At 34.5% G+C, this 12,688-nt stretch overlaps 1 protein-coding gene across 14 annotated transcripts in view; it reads left to right on the forward strand.

The window, feature by feature from the left end:
- EHBP1 (EH domain binding protein 1) overlaps positions 1 to 12,688 on the forward strand; it is a 345,189-nt gene that overhangs the window by 231,973 nt on the left and 100,528 nt on the right. The gene's annotated exons all lie outside the window — the stretch shown is intronic.

A 12,688-nucleotide genomic window follows, 5' to 3' on the forward strand; every position in this document is an offset into this window, starting at 1 on the left:
TATTTCTTAAAAATGTAAACACTCATACAATATGATAGATCAGTTGTGCTCCTTGGTATTTACCCGAAGGAGTAGAGAACTAATATCCATACAAAGCCTCCATGTGAATGATTATAGCAGTCTTTTTGTAATTGCTAATACTTGGAGCAACCCAAATGTCCTTCAGTAAGTGAATGGGTAAATAGCTGTGGTACATTAGATAACAGGTCTAGATCCAGCACTAGAAAGAAATGAGCTTTATCAAGACATAAAAAGGCATGGAGGAACCTTAATGTATAAGAAATGAAGCCAGTCATGAAAAAGATACATACTGTGTGGATTCAACTTTATAACATTCTGGAAGAGGCAAAGCTATGGAGACAGTGAAAAAAGCTCAGTGTTTGCCAGGAGGTTTGATTAGGCAGAGCACAAAGGAGTGAAACTATTCTGTTTGATACTGTAATGACAGATAATGTCATTATACATCTGTCCAAACTGATAGAATGTACAACACCAAAAATGAACCTTAAGATAAACTGAAAGTGGGGAGATATTGATCAAAGGGTACAAAGTTTTATGAAATATGAAGAAGATGTAGTGATCCAACGAACAGGAGAGTGGCTATATTTAACATTGATGCACAGATCCTCAACAGCATACTAGCAAACTGAATTCAGCAGCATATTCAAAGAATTATCATTGTGACCAAGACAGATTTACTCCTGGAATGCAAGGATGGTTCAATATATGAAAACCAGTCAACCCCACATTAATGTAATGAACAATAGGTATTGTATGATTATCTTAATAAATGCAGGAAAAGTACAGAACAACATTCAGCACCTTTTATGAGAAAACACTCAACAAACTAGGAATAGATGGGAGCTACCTCAAGATAATAAAAACCTTTTATGAAAAACTCACAGTTGTTATCAATTCTCAATGGTGAAAGATTGAAAGTATATACACTAATATCAGGAACGAAGCAAGGATGCCTATTCTCTCCACTTCTCTTCAGTGTAATACTGAAAGCACTAGTTAAAGCAGGAAGAGAAACAAAAAGCATCCAAAAAGGAATGGAAGAAGTGAAACTGTCTCTCTGCATAGACGATTATGGTGTTATATATAGAAAACCATAAAGATTCCACGCAAAAAAATAATGCTAGACTAAATGAGCTCAGCAAAGGTTGCATAGCGAACACAAAAATAAGTTGCATTTTATTGCTAACTATGAAAGGAAGGAAGTATGAAAAGGAAGTTAAGAAAACAATTCCAATTACAATAGTATCAAAAAGTATGAAAAGGAAGTTAAGAAAACAATTCCAATTACAATAGTATCAAAAAGAATAAAACACTAAGGAATTAACTAAGGAATTAATTAAGGAAGTGAAAGACTTCTACACTGGAAAGTAGGAAATAATGACGAAATAAATTAAAGAAGACACAAATAAATGGAAAGACATCCTATGTTTATGGATAGGAAGACTTAATATTGTTAAGATGCCCAAAATGATCTACAGATTTAATGCAGTCCTCATCAAAATCCAAAGAGTTTTTTTGCAAAAATGGGAAAATCTGCTCTAAAACTCATATGGAATCTCAGGGTACCCCAAATAGCCAAACAATCTTGAAAAAGAATAATTTTGGAGGGCTCACACTTCTTGATTTCAAAAGTTATTACAAAGCTACAGTAATCAAAACAATGTGGTACTGACATAAAGATAGACATATAGAGCAATGGTATAGAATAGAAAGCCCAGATATAGACCCTTGCATATATGGTCAAATGATTTTCAACAAGGGTGCCAAGTCCATTCAGTGGGGACAGTACAGTCTTTTCAACAAATGGTTCTGGAAAAACTGGATATCTACTTGAATTGGACTTGGATCTTTACCTAGCACCTTATACAAAATTAATTCATTTTTAAAAAAGATTTTATTTATTTATTCATGAGAGACACAGAAAGAGAGAGGCAGAGACATAGGCAGAAGGAGAAGCAGGCTCCCTACAGGGAGCCTGATGTGGGACTCAATCCTGGGACTCCAGGATCACGCCCTGAGCTGAAGGCAGATGCTTAACCACTGAGCCACCCAGGCATCCCCAAAATCAATTTAAAATAGACCTGAATGTATAAGCTAAAACTATAAAACTCTTAGAATATAGGGCAGAAGCTTCACAAGTTTGGATTTGAGAATTAATTATTAGATATAAGAAGACACAAATAACAAAGAATAAAGAGACAAATTGGACTTCATGAAAATTTAAAATTTATATGCATGGAAGGACGCATGAAAGAACACAATCAACAGTGAAAATGCAACCCACATAATATGAGAAGATATTTCCAAGTTATATATCTGATAAGGGGCTAATATTCAGAATATGTAGTAAACTCTTAAAACTCAAGAATAAAAAACAAAGGAACTTGAATAGACATATTCAATAGACTTGAATAGACATTTCTTTTTTTTGAATAGACATTTCACCAAAGAAAATATATGAATGATCAATTCGTACATGAAAAGATGCTCAAAATCACTAATCATTAGAGAAATGAAAATCAAAACAGTGAGATATCACTTCACATTCATTAGGATGGCTATTATTGAGGGGGAAGAGAAGGAAAGGAAGGGGGAAAAAGATGACAAGTGTTGGTGAGGATGTGGAAAAATTGAGACTCTTATGCACTGTTGGTTGATGTAAAATAGTGGAACCACTGTGGAAAACACTATAGATGTTCCTCAAAAAGTATAAAATAAAATTACTGTATGATTCAGCAGTTTCACTTCTGGATATATACCCAAAAGACTTGAAAGCAAGATCTTAAAGAGATACTTGTGCACTCACATATATAGCAGCATTATTCACAATAGCTAAAATGTGGAAGCAACCCATCTGTCCATCAACAGATGAATGGATAAACAAAATGTGTGTGTGTGTATATATATATATATATATATACACACACACACATACACACACACACACCATGGAATATTGTTTAGCCTTAAAGGGAAGGAAATTCTCACATAAACTATAACATGGGTGAACCTTGAGGATATTGTGCAAAGTGAAATAAGCCATTCAAAAAATGATAAATATGTATGATTCCACCTATATAATGTACCTAGAGTGGTCAGAATCATAGAGCCAGAAAATACAATTGTTGTTGCCAGCAGCTGTGTGAAAGGAGAAATGGGGAATTATTGTTCAGTAGGTATAGAGTTTCAGTTCCACAAGATGAAAAGTATCCTAGAGATGGACAGTGGTGATAGTTGCACAACAATAGGAATGTACTTAATATTGCTGAACTGTGCATTTAAAAATGGTTAACCATTACACTTTCTACTTTTAAATTTTTCGCACTATATGAGTTCTGTCTTCTTTATTTATATGTGCTTCTTCTGGTAACTTGGAAACTTGGTTATTGATTTATTGTCAGGACATCCCCATATATTGCAGGCCAGTTACACATGTCTCCTACTTCAGCTGAAAAAATTTCTCATTTTTTCTCATTATCCTTGTTACCTTTAGGAGATTTTTAAATTGAATGGGGGAAACCATCATCTTTACTTTATCATTTTAATACCAGCAATTCCAGTATTATTCTTAGACTTTTTTGCTGTAAAACAGAAATGAATGTAAAATATATGCAGGAGACTGCACAAAATATAATACACAGCTTAAGAAAATTATTTTAAGTGAACATCTGTGTAAACACCAAAAGAATTAGATCTTTGAAATCACTCTAGAAGTTTTAAGTACAAATCCTTAAACAATATAGTTTAGGTTTGCCTCGTTTTTCATTTTATGTAATTGGAATCGTATGGTATGTATATATGATTTTGTACCTGTTTTCTTTTGTTCAATAGTATGTTTTAGGATTAAATGTGTTCTATATTTCTTTCCCTCCCTCATCCTTCCTTCTCTCAGTCTCTCTGTGTGAAGTATTTCACTAACAGAATAGACCACAATCCTAAGATCTATTTTATTGTTGATGAACCCTTGGATTATTTTCAGATCTAGGAAATTGTAAACAGCGCTGCTGTGAACACTTTTGAACATGTATTCTATCTTGTGTAAGCAATGAATTTCTGTAGGTTATAAATCTGAGATTGCTGGGTCATAACATTTGCACCTCTTTAGATTTACCCTAATAGATGATGCCAGAGTCTTTCCATCAGGTCTCTATGAGCTCCCTTTGCTCCACATCCTTGTCAACACTTGATATTTTTGATTTCATTAAAATTTTAATTTAAAAAGTTTTTAATTTTAGCCTTTCTGGGGAGAAGTGTGTAGTAGTGCTTTGCGCAGTTCTCTGAATACTAATGTGATAGAGCAAATTTTCATTCTGATTATAAGTGCTTTGTGTGTATATATAAAATAATTTGGTACTAGGTTACTTAGCTTTTTATAGGAGGACAGGAAATGTGATATGTTAGCATTATAACATCAGATCTTCAGTGCCATAGTTCAGCTCCCCATGAACTGTTCAGTTGTAAGATGGGCAAGTATGGACTACTATGGTTTATAAGATACACGCTCTTGTAATAGCCTGTATGTGTAACTAGATCCCTCAAGGGACACATTTGATTACAAGAATCTCACTAAAACAAAGGGAGATCTTTTGTTTTTCAATAGCATTTATAGTTAATTGACAAGCTTCCTAGTCTAGATGCAGTCCAATAAGCTAGGGTCATTTTTACAATAAATAATGTTGCCTGGTAACAAACTTGACCATTCACGTTGATCTAATGCAGTATATTTCCATGGGAATGTTGCTAGAAGGTAAACTTGAGGTCATCTTATAAAAGGCTTAGGTCTTTTAATTAACCCTTTCTCTCTGGAAATACTTGTTATCTTTACAATCCTGTCTTCTAATCCATGGATATGGTATATTTCTCATTCTTTAAAACTCTTTTATTTTCTCACAGTAAAGCTTGGTAGTTTTTAAATAACACTCTTGTGTATTATTTGTAGATTTATTCCTTAGTACTTGTTATTTATGCTACCATAATGGTCTTAAAAATTTAAATTTCTAACTGCTTTTGTTGATATATAGGAATGCAGTTGGTTTTGTACACCATTGTTTTTTTGTATCCAGCAATTTCCTTAAATTCTATATTCATTCTAATAAATTACTTGTAGATTCTTTTGATTTTCTGTGTACTTAATTATATTATTTGCAAATAATGTCAGTTATATAATTTTGATTCTTTTCTAATAGTTACAACCTTTTATCTTTTTCTGGCCTTGCTAAACTAGCTAACACCTGCGATACAATGTTGAGTAACAAGGGTGATAGATTCCCAGTCTCAAAGGGAAAACTTAAAATATTTCACCATTGAAATATTTGCTGAAGACGTTATGAGTTAAGGAATCTTGTTACTACTACTTTGCTAAGACTATTTTATAAATATAAATGGACATTACATTTTACTTGATGTTTCTCTGTATCTAATTAGATGATTATATCTACATATTTTCCCCTATAATCTGTTAATTTGGCAAGTTGCCTCAATATATTTCCTAATTTATTTGTTAAGTCAAATGTGCATTCCTTGGGTAAGTGTCCAGTTTGTTTAATTTATAAATTGCTAGGTTCAGTATGCTAATAATTTTATTAGCACTTTTGCCTCTATATTCATGACAGATTTTTTTCACCTGTAATTTCACTTTTTACTATTGAGTTTGGTATCAGAGTTTGCAAGGATCATGAAATGAGTTGTGAAATAAACTAATTTTTCCTATTCCCCAGAAGACTTTGTATAATATTGGAGATACTTATTCCTTGAATGTTTGGTAGAACTTATCAATAAGGTCAATTGAAATTTTGTTTATAGGAAGATTTTTTTGTTTTTGTTTTTTACTAATTTCAGAGGTAGAATTTAGTGATTCATCAGTTGCATATAACACCCAGTGCTCATTATATCAAGTGCCCTCCTATAATTACCCTATAGGAAGGTTTTTAATTACAGATTTAATTTCTTTTATAGTTGTAGAAACAAAAACTTTTTTGTTTTCTTCTAGTCATACTTTTCTAGGAATTCATTTTCCTCTTTTTCTCTTTATCAGTCATATCAGTTTTAATTGATTTTGTCATTTCAAAGAAGCAACTTTTGGTTCATCCTTTTTATTGTATGCATATTTCCAATTTCACTAGTTTTTATTCTCATTTTTATTATTTTATTTTGCATATTGCTATTTGGGAGTCTACCATAGTGCAGCTCTGGCTCTCCATTCACTCTTCCAGAGCCACCATTATAAAAGCAGTCCTGAGAACTTTGCTCCCTCTCTAGTTTTCTAGTCTCTTCACAGCCTAAGCTTAAGGATAGTTGTTTGATATATCTTAGAAAGTTTCCTAAACATTTTGTTCAGCTTTTTTAAAAAAAAATTATTTATTTATTCATGAGAGACACAAAGAGAGAGGCAGAGACCTAGGCAGAGAGAGAAGCAGGCTCCATGCAGAGAGCCCGATGCAGGACTGGGTCCTGGGACTCCAGGATCACGCCCCTGGGCGAGGGCAGATGCTGAACCACTGAACCACCCAAGTGTCCCTTTGTTCAGCTTTTTAAAAACTGTGTTCAGATGGTAGTTCTTTAATGTAAGTTTCTCCTAATATTATTTTAACTACAGCATAATCTTTCTGATTGAGAAGTAAAATAACAAAACCCAATTTTACCATGAGAATAAAATGTAATGATTTAAGTGAAAATACTTTGAAAAATAATAAGCAGTACAAATACAAGTGTTTTAATTTTCACCACTGCTGTTAATTTGGGCTCACCAAATATTAAGATTTATCCACACTTTCCTCAGTTGTTTTCAAAAACTTGTAATAATTGGGGTTGCCTGGGTGGCTTAGTCAGTCCAGCGACTCTTGGTTTCAGTTCAGGTCATGATCTCATGGGTTGTGAGATTGACCTCTGCCTTGGCTCTGGGCTCAGCAGGGAGTCTACTTGATGATTCTCTTCCACTGCCCCTCCCCTACTTGTGCTCTCCCTCTCTCTCTCTCAAATAAATTTCAAGAAAATTGTGATAACTGGGGGAAGGCTCCCAGAATCAGTAGTAGGGAGAACAAACTGTCCTACAATTTTAGGAATGGTAGTATATATTTCACTGCTCTGGACTTACATAGTTCTAGTTCTAGTTCCAACCAATAATCTAAAATCCAAAGAATGGACAAAGGGTTTTAGTAACTAAATACTTCTAGGGTTTAAATTGTTTGCCTTAATTGCCCTTTTGGAATCAATTTAATATACACAGGACAGCCAGTCATCTTTTTTTTTTTTTAAGATTTTTTATTTATTTATTCATGAGAGGCACATAGAGAGAGAGAGAGAGAGAGAGAGGCTGAGACACAGGCGGAGGGAGAAGCAGGCAGAGAGCCCAATGTGGGACTTGATTCCTGGTCTCCAGGATCACGCCCTGGACTGAAGGTGGCGCTAAACCACTGAGCCACCAGTACTGCCCCACAGCCAGTCATCTTAAGAAGTTGACTAAGGCAACTACTAATCTCAAGAAATTCATACTTTCTACTGAGGTCCTAAAACTGCATTATCTTGAAATGTAAATTACATGTTGGTTAAGAGCACAGGCTCTGGAGCAGGAACACCTTGTTATAGATTCTAACTCCTTCACTTTCTAGCTATGTTAACTTCAGTTTCTACAACTGAAATTTGGAATAATAGCACTTATCTCAAAGGAGTTGTGAGGATTAAATGAGCTAATCCATGTAAGGGTTTTAACATTGCCTGGGGACATTAAGTGCTCAGAATATACTTTATAGATTAATGAAAGATTAACATCTTTTTGTGGACAGAAAAAAACAACATATTGTAGTAAAAATTCTATGTGAGGGTTAAAGGAATATTGAAAATTCCTGCTGACTGGAGTTGGAAAGATTTCATGTGCAAGATGACAGCTATACCTAATCTTGAAGGTAGAGCAGAATTGTAGCAGTTTGTACTTGGGACTGAAGATACTCCAAAGTGAGGTGACTATCTATATGATCAAAGACAGGAAGTGGGGCAGCTGGGGCTCAGAAGGAAAGCATAGTGATTCTAGAGAATGGTGAATCATCCTAGGGAGTAGATACATTTAAAAAGATTTGGGATTCTTTGCTCAAAAGTATCTTGACATCATTTTATATGTTTAAGAGTCATGAGAGGCTTTGACCTGTGCTTTAAGAAGATTGTTGCTATGGCAATGAATCAGATAAAGGAGAATTTGGAAGAAGGGGGACCTCTTAGGAAGATTTTGCAATAGCTAGGCAAAAGAAAATAGATTACAACAATAGGGTCAAAATTTCCCATGAATTAACGAATAAAGGATGATAGGGGAAGGAAGAGGTCAAAGCTGATTCTGAGATTTAAAGTCTAGACAATTGGAACAATAGCAGTATCATTTGTAAACATAATGAAAATGAAGCAGGTTGTTAGAAAAGATTATAATTATAGTTTGAACATATTGAGTTTGAATTTTATATGGCAGGAAGGACGGCCAGCTGGAAATGTCAACTTGAGATAGTTTGAACTATAAATGTATATTTGGGAATCATCTGCATGGAAGTGATAGTTGAAATCCTGGGAGTGAATCAGCTCAAAGTGTGGAAAGACAAGACTATTTACAGCAATACCTAGAGGAATATATATGTGCTTATATCAGTGGAAGAAGGGGAAAGAGCAAAGAGAAGGCAGCCATAGTGAGAGGAGTAGAGCAGAAAAAATGGAATTGAGATTTCTTGCAGCTATTAAAATCTAGGAAATTTTGTAACAAGTTATTTGACTGTGTTTCCTGAAAGCATTCCTATTGCTTTTGATAGCAAAAGTAACCAGATGGCCTTCTATCTTTAATATGTAAAATGCTATGTTAACAGAAACAATACGTTAAAATTACCTATACTAAATAATAGAAATGTTAAGTGAAACAATGGTTTCAAGTCCTATTTCCTCTCTACTGTTAATACTTCAAACTGGCTCTATCATCACGATGGTTGACATCTTCCTGTAGTTCTTGGTTAAGCTGAGATTGGTATAATTTCATGCATACAGTAGTTTGATTGAGAGAGAACTAGAAAGATCACCTACTTAAGCAGATCAGTTAATAAAAATCAATGAGATTCTGATTAATCTGATCATAATTTTAAAAAATCTGATCATAATTATAATGGCTCTTAGAAATTTCCTCTTTTGGTGCATAAAAAAGATAACTGTAATATCTGTGCTTTACTTTCCCAGAATGTTAAATAAAGAGGTGTTGGGGTGCCTGAGAGGCTCAGTCAGTTAAGTGTCCTCTGCCTTCAGCTCAGGTCATGATCCTTGGGCTCTGGGATAGAGTCCTGCATCTGGCTTCCTGCTCATCAGGGAGCCCACTTCTCCCTTTCCCTCTGCCTACAGCTCCCCCTGATTGTGCTTGCTCTCTCTGTCAAATAAATAAATAAAATCTTTAAAAAAAAATGCCCTCTCATACATCTGGTCACTGAAAAAATAAAAGAAAGAACTTTTATTTTTGTTTAAGATTTTTATTTACTCATGAGAGACACACAGAGAGAGGCAGAAACATAGGCAGAGGGAGAGGCAGGCTCCCCACAAGGAGCCCAGTGTGGGACTCCATCCCAGGGCCCCGAGATCACACCCTGAAACGAAGGCAGATGCTCAACTACTGAGCCACCCAGGCATCCCAAAAGAAAGAACTTTTAAAGAGTTGTTCCAACATCTGAGAGTTTGGTTCTACCATTAGTGGTCACATTTTGGTGTCTTCCTTTCTTTGGAAAGCACTAAATTAGTCACTCAGAGCTTCTTTTTTCACCAAACCCATAGGAATAGATACATTGCCAAGAATCCCAAGGGCCCCATTTTGCACATAAAGTATCAATACTATCTTCTAGTTAAAGCTTTGTTTGCAAAAGTATTTTTCACTAATATTGAAGAAATTCATGGCCTTTGAAGTTTCCAAAAGACCCTCAAATATAGGAATTCAAGTGCTAGTAGTGTATTACCTATAGTAATAATAATTGCGATTAACATTTACAGAGTTGTTTCTGTGTGTCATACATGGTGCCAAGTATTTACACACAACAGTATTTATTGAGTGCCTGCTATATGCCAGGATCTGTTCTGAATGCTTGGGATAAGTTAGTAAAACAAACTAAGATCCATATCTTCATAGCTCTTTTATTTAGTGAGAATGGGCAAAGTAATAAGCATTAAGTTTAACCGATAAGCATATTTTGGTAACGACCAAAATATATGGACCATAAGAAGATGATAGGTACTATGGAAAAAACAGAGCAAGATAAGGTAGTCAGGAGTGTGGAGTTGAGGTTGAATGATGAAGGTGAGTTACAATATTAAATAGGGTAGCTAGAATAGGCATAACAAAAATGGTTGCATTGGAGGTAACCATGAAGATATGTGACAGGAGAGCATCCAGGCAAATGGAGCAATCTGTACAAAGGCTCTAAGGTGGGACCATGTCTTGGGTATCTAAAGAACAGCAAAGAGGTTAATACAGTTCAAAGTGGTCAGGGGAGAGGTGGTAATGAGCAATAACAGGTGGGAGGAGTAGGAGGCAGTCCTCTTACTACAGTGACACTATGAAATAGGTACCATTACAATCTCCATTTTATAGTTGAGGAAGCAGAGACCTAGAGAAGTAAAGTAACCTGCCACATCCGGAGCCAGCTATTGCAAGAAACAAGCATTTACATTTGTTTATATCCTGAAGGGTCTGAAATTATTTAACTGCTTATTTCTTTATGACCTCTGCAAAATATTAGATGAAAGATCAGCTGTTCTGAAGTGGATGATTTATTGTACAATGGTTCTACTTCAGTATTCTTTATCTGCAACCAATATGACCATTTACAGGGCTTGTAATTTTATCAAAGTTTCTTCAATTACAAATGACTTCTTTTGCTTGGCAGTGCAGTAAGCATCCTTGTAAGATATTTTTAATTCAAGGGTTTTATGCTAGGGAAATCCAAAGCTTAGTTTAGTTCTTTTAGCCTTTTCATATTGAACCTTCTTAGAAACAAGGGTATATTCATAATCATAATGACATGGTATATTTTCCCTATTTCTTAAGCACAGAAAGCCATTATAGATTATAACATGGTGGTAATGACTTTTGTACATTACCTGTGTACGTGCTTATGGTGACTGGAATGAATCAGTGTAATGATAGTTGCAGATTACCTGTGCCGTGTACTTATTACTCATACTTGGAATGAATCAGTGCTCTAATAATATAATTTGATAAATAAAAACATTTTTTAAAAAACAATCCTTTAAATAATAGAAAGTCTAAGGAAAAAAATATGTTTGTGCCCAGTGCATTGATCCCCTGCCTCATCCATAGACCATTTTCCACTCTACTTCCAGGTTAAGTGTCTAGAACAATCTGAAAATCACAGTGGAAAGTCACCATTAGATGAAAAGATATTTAATAGTTTTTAAAGTAAATACCCTACTACATTGGGAATTTCATTTTTACATACTTCTTTATATTAGGTAGATTTGATCCAAATTTATTGAATTTTATGGCCTGTGAATTTTTCCGCATTTATTTTGTATAGGTGATTACTTAAAGAACAGCACTTTGCAAGATTCACGTTTTGTTTATATAACAGTTGGTTAATCTGACAGTTAAAAAAATTTAATAAAAAAAATAAGAAATTACATCCTTGGTGTTTCTTAGTAGTTTTATTACAGGAGCAGTGAATGCATAATCATAATTACGTGGAGTTGATGATTTTAATTGTTTGGCACTAACATGCTTTTGTCAAGTGGGGGCATCATTGGTCTTTCTTAAGTAAGCTGTGTGTCAAGAATGGTTTTGCTTGTTAAACTTAAGTGATATTAGGGGTAAATAATCATTCCCCTTTCACTTTATTTTAGAGGGCTTCTATTTTATGTTTATAGCCAGCACTTTTAACTGATAGCAAAATTTTAAATCCAGAAACATTTAGTAGTTTTCTTAATGGTTTTCAGTTGTACCAGCCTCTAATGTTATAATAAAAAAATGTGATCATTACTCAATAAAGAAAGTGACATGTTTGTAAGAATAATAAAAGTTTAGGATAAAAATCTTATGTAGTTTTTGGGGTTTTTTTGTCATCATTGTTTTAAGTACATGAACAAGGGGAAAAACAAAGAATATGCTTAAGATTTAACATACACACAACACATACCCCTAACTGACCTACAAAAGTAGCTTTCAGTGATAATTAAAAGATACTTTGAGCAAATCTAAATTGTGTGCTATTGCTACCAATAACCTGACTATTGCTAAGAGCTCTAAATCTATTTTGCCATCATTAAATTTATGTAAGAAATATCTGAGTGTGATTATCATTGTGCTTTCTAAAATGCATGATTACTGCATTTAAAAAACTTACTAGGGGGATCCCTGGGTGGCGCAGCGGTTTGGCGCCTGCCTTTGGCCCAGGGTGCGATTCTGGAGACCCGGGATCGAATCCCACATCGGGCTCCCGGTGCATGGAGCCTGCTTCTCCCTCTGCCTGCTTCTCCCTCTGCCTGTGTCTCTGCCTCTCTCTCTCTCTCTCTCTCTCTATCATAAATAAATAAATAAAATTAAAAAAAATAAAATAAAATAAAAATAATAAAATAAAATAAAATAAAAAAAATAAAAAACTTACTAGGTTTTTTATCTTTCCACTGCTAACAGTTTGTGCTACAGTTAGAC

Source organism: Canis lupus, chromosome 10 (genome assembly GCF_011100685.1).
Source record: "Canis lupus familiaris isolate Mischka breed German Shepherd chromosome 10, alternate assembly UU_Cfam_GSD_1.0, whole genome shotgun sequence".
Taxonomy (NCBI): Eukaryota; Metazoa; Chordata; class Mammalia; order Carnivora; family Canidae; genus Canis; species Canis lupus.